Raw genomic sequence first — 6,830 nt, forward strand, 5'->3', positions numbered from 1 at the left:
GTTAAAACAGTGCATAGTAGGCCTAAGTGTATATTTAGCATCTGTGAAATTATTTGATGTGACATGAAAGTAAAGCGCTTTATGTTTCTAGAACCTTATAGCCATTAAGAATCGATTCACGTTTAGATGGAGTATTTGGCTGTTTTGGCTGCCAGAGCCAGTTACCTCTGAAAATAATATATAATTTAACAACCTTGGATCTTAAGGAGTAACGGTAGGCTCCTTAAGAGTAGACTGACATCTTGGGCTAGGTCCTATGCAGTTTTGTCAGAAAATCGTTTAGCTGGTGGTCTCAGGTCTGCTGCTTATTTTGCATTTCCTAACGGGCGCTGTTCAGCCAAGCAAAATACTAACAATGTAAACCACGTACCAAAACGAACAATAAAATACATTTTCTGAGAAAGCAGTTTATATGTAGATCCTATTTATCTAGTAGCTTGTACTGGTGATACTTGCTACTAAATGCTATAATTCTGCACATTGCTGCTTTTTCCAGAAGAGGGTGCAACACAGTTGTATTGGTTTGCTTGCCTGGGTCATAGAGGATTATGCACAGAAGTGTGCATTAAGCCTTTTACTGTCGATCCTATACATCTATTCCTATTGCAACTGTTCTGTCAGGTTATAAATTAGGATTATAATTAGCCTTCCTATTTTAGTTTTACAGTTGCACTTTATTTAACTACATAACATTTATTTTACACCCAACCCATGTGTGCAGTTTATAGGCCTACACAACTATTTATATAGGCCTAACTACCAACTTTGGACTCTTTGTCATACAGCCTACCTGTGTTTTTGCAGTTTTTTCCATTCTGCATTCCTAACTGAAAACACTGTCATTTTGATTACTTGTCCACTAATGTATTAAAAAGTTTGCCTAAATGCATCTGTTTCAGCTCAAATGCAAATGTTGGTTAGATTACATTGTTATTCTGCAACAATCTGTGCTCATAGTAGACAAGTTGATGAAAATGTGGTCTTAAAGGTATTTTTGTGTGTGACGGTACAGCCCTGGCAAATATAATAAACGTGTTTAGCCTACAGTATATAGGCTAATACACTTGAAACCTGTGCAGAGAGCTTGTGGAATGCGTAGATAATGGATTCAAAGGCCTTGCACGTTGCCAATAAGAAACAGGCATACCCAGCTTAATAATGGTCCTCTATATCCATTTTATATGAGGTTTAAAGGAATTTAAAAGTGTTTTACCTTGGCCGTGAATTTAGAGGTATTTTACCCTGTCGGAAGAGACTTGTAAGGTACCATTTTAACAGCCTACTTAGTATTTTTACTTTCATCATCAAGGTATATGACGCAAGAACATAAATTGCACTCAATTCAACACTTTACAGAAGTTAAAGATAAGATTGTGTAGAGTTGGCTACAGTGGTAGTACTACACTATATGGCACAGTGCCATGCCGTAGCACTAATTTGCACAGCCTCTGAAGGTGGGTCTGCCAGTGTTCAACTCCAGTAAGCTCGCAATAGCAGCAGGAGAAAAGTTCTGACCAGACCAAGGAATGTTCTCTGTTCATTTTCATACAGATGAAATTGGAGCTGACGGCATCAGCAATGCACTGCAGATAAATATGTAAAACGCCCTCAGATCATAAAGCTGCATTTTCCCCTCAAAATTGATTGAAATGTCAAGCAAAGGCTGGGGTCTTGTTAGGACAAACAAAGAGACAACAGACAAATGCTCCTAAATTATTTTCAGGTTTTATACCTTTTGCCCTTTTGAGCTCATCTGTCTTTTTAACATTAGAGCTGTTGTCAGAGAAAAAGAAGCATATCAAACAATGTCATACCTTTTTGCTTCAATACCACTTCAGGTTTTCCTAACCATTTAGATTAGTGGGAGTGCAATTTCAGATCATTTCTGAGTATTACTCAGGTCATGTCATACGTCACAGCTAATACCCAATTCCTGTTTCTCTTTGTTAACTTCTTAAGGATCGGACCCTTTTTTTCAATTTTCGCTTAAAATGACATACCCAAGTCTAACTGCCTGTAGCTCAGGACCTGAAGCAAGGATATGCATATTCTTGATGCCATTTAATATAATATAATATGACATTTAGCAGACGCTTTTATCCAAAGCTACTTACAGTCATGCGTGCATACATTTTTGTGTATGGGTGGTCCCGGGGATCGAACCCACTACCTTGGCGTTACAAGCGCCATGCTCTACCAGCTGAGCTACAGAGGACCACCATTTGAAAGGAAACACTTTGAAGGTTGTGGAAATGTGAAATGCATGTAGGAGAATATAACACATTAGATCTGGTAAAAGATAATACAAACAAAAAAACATGTGTTTTCTATGTATTTTTCTGTTCCATCATCTTTGAAAGGCCACAACATAATATTGCAGTTTAGGCGCAATGTCGGCCACTAGATGGCAGCAGTATGTGTGCAAAGTTTCAAATTGATCCAGTGAAGCATTGCAATACTGGACTATTATGCATCAACTCTGCCCAAATGTGCCGAATTGGTCAATTGATACATTTTCAAGTACGTAACTATAGAGAACATACAAAAATGATATGGTAATACATAAAAAATGTAAGTTTACATACTCCCAGGAATGTCATACATGATGGATAATTAGCTTATACACTAACTTTCACACATCTAGATGACCGGACGGGGTGGGTGAGGAGCCAGAGACAGCAGGGGTTCAAACTGTAGAACCCAGTTCCTACATTTGAATATAAAAATTGATTTTATCAAACAAAACTATGCTACATTTTATCTCTGGGACCCTCAGGATGACAAATCAGAGCAAGATTACTGAATGTCAGTACATTATTTACCTTCAGAGGTGAATGTATCAAACCAGTTGCCATGATAAGATTTTTGTTGTTGTGCACTCTCCTCAAACAACAGCATGGTATTTTTTCACTGTAATAGCTACTGTAAATTGGACAGTGCAGTTAGATTAATAAGAATGTAAGCTTTCTGCCCATATAAGACATGTCTATGTTCTGGAAAGTTTGCTGTTACTTACAACAGTCATGCTAATCACATTAGCTCACATTAGCTTAACCGTCACGTATACGGGACATCGATCCCGTAGAGGTTAACATTTTGTTCTTTGAGCAATAAAGTGTTGTAAATTAATGTTGCAAAGTGTAACCAGTCACCACCACCACCACCACCATATGGAACCAGCCATCTACAACATACGGAAAACGTTTTATGACTCAGACATTTGTTTTGGTTATAAGTGGAAGACACACTATACTGTCTAACAGAAGCAGAACTTCTGTTCAATCGAGTACAGGTTTAACCAAATGAACAACAAAGACAGAATGCAATATGGAATTTTATTGAATAGAGGGGTATGGCCTCGTCTTACGACAGGTGCTGTAAAGCTGGCATCGAACCCCCCCCCCGGGAAAAGGTGTTCCAATGACAGGCCTTAAGGTTATCATGCTGCTGGTGGTGGGGAGGTGGATGGTGACAGAACATGGGTAAGTTGACATATACAGTGCATTCGGAAAGTATTCAGACCCCTTGACTTTTTACGTTACAGCCTTATTCTAAAATTGATTAAATGTATTTTTTTTTCTCATCAATCTACACACAATACCCCATAATGACAAAGCAAAAACAGGTTTTTAGACATTTTTGCAAATGTATTAAAAATAAAAGTATTCAGACCCTTTGCTATGAGACTAGAAATTGAGCTCAGGTCCATCCTGTTTCCATTGATCATCTTTGAGATGTTTCGACAACTTGATTGGAGTCCACCTGTGGTAAATTCAATTGATTGGACATGATTTGGAAAGGCACACACCTGTCTATATAAGGTCCCACAGTTGACACTGCATTTCAGAACAAAAACCAAGCCATGAGGTCGAAGGAATTGTCCGTAGAGCTCCGAGACAGGATTGTGTCGAGGCACAAATCTGGGGAAGGGTACCAAAACATTTCTGCAGCATTGACTGTCCCCAAGAACACAGTAGCCTCCATCATTCTTAAATGGAAGAAGTTTGGAACCACCAAGACTCTTCCTAGAGCTGGCCGCCCGGCCAAACTGAGCAATCGGGGGAGAAGGGCCTTGGTCAGGGAGGTGACCAAGAACCCGATGGTCACTCTGACAGAGCTCCAGAGTTCCTTTGTGGAGATGGGAGAACCTTCCAGAAGGACAACCATCTCTGCAGCACTCCACCAATCAGGCCTTTATGGTAGAGTGGCCAGACGGAAGCCACTGCCTATAGGCTATAAGGTAAATAGGTGAATTACATTCCGCACATGGCTAATAGGAAGAGGAGAAGAAGCAAGACGCTATGCTGATGATGATACGTTTGAATAGGAAACAAAGTGAATTATGTTACACTTACTTGATTAATTTAAACGAGCATTCAGACCAGCCTTCCTGATTGAACTTTCGTAAACTACATACTATGTCACTTTGTATCATAGGGGATCACACAGTAGATGCAATATTTTACCTTTTCAGTAGGTTGATGTAAAGCAAACAGAGTATATCCGAAATGGCACCCTATTGCCTATTTAGTGCTCTACTTTTAACCAGGCCCCATAGGGCTCTGGTCAAAAGTAGTGGACTATATAGGGAGTAATGTGCCATTTAGGACGTAGTCAAAGTGATCCTGTTGATGTTTGCCGTGTGAGATGGGTCTATATTCTCCTCCACTTGTGTGGTAAGGTTATTTATGCCCTACTCTTCAGGCAGGTTTACAAAAGCATGTATTAGTGCTCCCAGACTCTGGAGCTTCTAAGCCATGTCTTGGAGGGGGAGTGAGGTCACAGCGCTCTCGTGCAGACAGAGCAAGCAGCGGCAGACACAGCTAAATTACACCACTGCAATAAATTGCAGATTTAACGAGCAACCTTGTATTAAAATACAGGATTCTGCGTGTATTCGTTTTTATAGAACTATATAACAAAGTGGGCTAGTGTGAGAAATATTTGACAGATCACTTGCAGAGTGCTTCTCTTCCCTTTCTTCTTCTTGGGTCCTCTTCTGGAGCTTCATGGGAAGGAGAGCTTGTTTATTTCGTTTCTGCCTCTACCCAGGGGCCAACGAGCGAGGTCATGGCATCCCTCTTGCAGGTTGGTATTCACTCAATCAAGTTCTTGGATGCATGCGGACCTCCTCCGTGGAGTGTGTTCGTGACTGACATCACAGAAGTAGGACGTGAGATCCAGAAAACACAATTTCCCTGCAGAGCTATCAGAGCTGACCATATGTTTTATAATAAACACAACACTGGACCTCATATTGTTCTAAGAGTCAAGGCGTCTCATATAAGACTGTATTGTTAGGTAACACTTTACGTTAAGTTGCTCTTACACCTGTGGATACTGTAAGCGTTGTCGTTAGGCTACCATTGCTTTGCTTTGAGATTGCATAGTAATGGAGTTGAGTGATCATTCAGTTACAGTTGAAGTCGGAAGTTTACATACACCTTAGCCAAATACATTTAAACTCAGTTTTTCACAATTCCTGACATTTAATCCTAGTAAAAATTCCCTGTCTTAGGTCAGTTAGGATCACCACTTTATTTTAAGAATGTGAAATGTCAGAATAATAGTAGAGAAGGATTTATTTAAGCTTTTATTTCTTTCATCACATTCCCAGTGAGTCAGAAGTTTACATACACTCAATTAGTATTTGGTAGCATTGCCTTTAAATTGTTTAACTTGGGTCAAACGCTTTGGGTAGCCTTCCACAAGCTTCCCACAATAAGTTGAATGAATTTTGGCCCATTCTTCCTGACAGAGCTGGTGTAACGGAGTCAGGTTTGTAGGCCTCCTTGCTCGCACACGCTTTTTCAGTCCTGCCCAAAACATTTCTATAAGATTGAGGTCAGGGCTTTGTGATGGCCACTCCAATACCTTGACTTTGTTGTCCTTAAGCCATTTTGCCACAACTTTGGAAGTATGCTTGGGGTCATTGTCCATTTGGAAGACCCATTTGCGACCAAGCTTTAACTTCCTGACTGATGTCTTGAGATGTTGCTTCAATATATCCACATGATTTTCCTTCCTCATGATGCCATCTATTTTGTGAAGTGCACCACTCCCTCCTGCAGCAAAGCACCCCCACCGAATGACGCTGCCATCCCCGTGCTTCACGGTTGGGATGGTGTTCTTCGGCTTGCAAGCTATCCCCTTTTTCCTCCAAACATAACGATGGTCATTATGGCCAAACAGTTATATTTTTGTTTCATCAGACCAGAGGACATTTCTCCAAAAAGTACGATCTTTGTCCCCATGTGCAGTTGCAAACCGTAGTCTGGCTTTTTTATGGCGGTTTTGGAGCAGTGGCTTCTTCCTTGCTGAGCGGCCTTTCAGTTTATGTCGATATAGGACTCGTTTTACTGTGGATATAGATACTTTTGTACCTGTTTCCTCCAGCATCTTCACAAGGTACTTTGCTGCTGTTTTGGGATTGATTTGCACTTTTCGCACCAAAGTACGTTCATCTCTAGGAGACAGAACGCGTCTCCTTCCTGAGCAGTACGACGGCTGCGTGTTCCCATGGTGTTTATACTTGCGTACTATTGTTTGTACAGATTAACGTGGTACATTCAGGCGTTTGGAAATTGTTCCCAAGGATGAACCAGACTTGTGGAGGTCTATCTTTTTTTTTCTGAGGTCTTGGCTAATTTCTTTTGATTTTCCCATGATGTGAAGCAAAGAGGCACTAAGTTTGAAGGTAGGCCTTGAAATACATCCACAGGTACACCTCCAATTGACTCAAATGATGTCAACTAGCCTATCAGAAGCTTCTAAAGCCATGACATTTTCTGGAAGTTTCCAAAACTGTTTAAAGGCACAGTCAACTTATT

This window comes from Coregonus clupeaformis, chromosome 17 (genome assembly GCF_020615455.1).
Source record: "Coregonus clupeaformis isolate EN_2021a chromosome 17, ASM2061545v1, whole genome shotgun sequence".
NCBI classification, from domain to species: domain Eukaryota; kingdom Metazoa; phylum Chordata; class Actinopteri; order Salmoniformes; family Salmonidae; genus Coregonus; species Coregonus clupeaformis.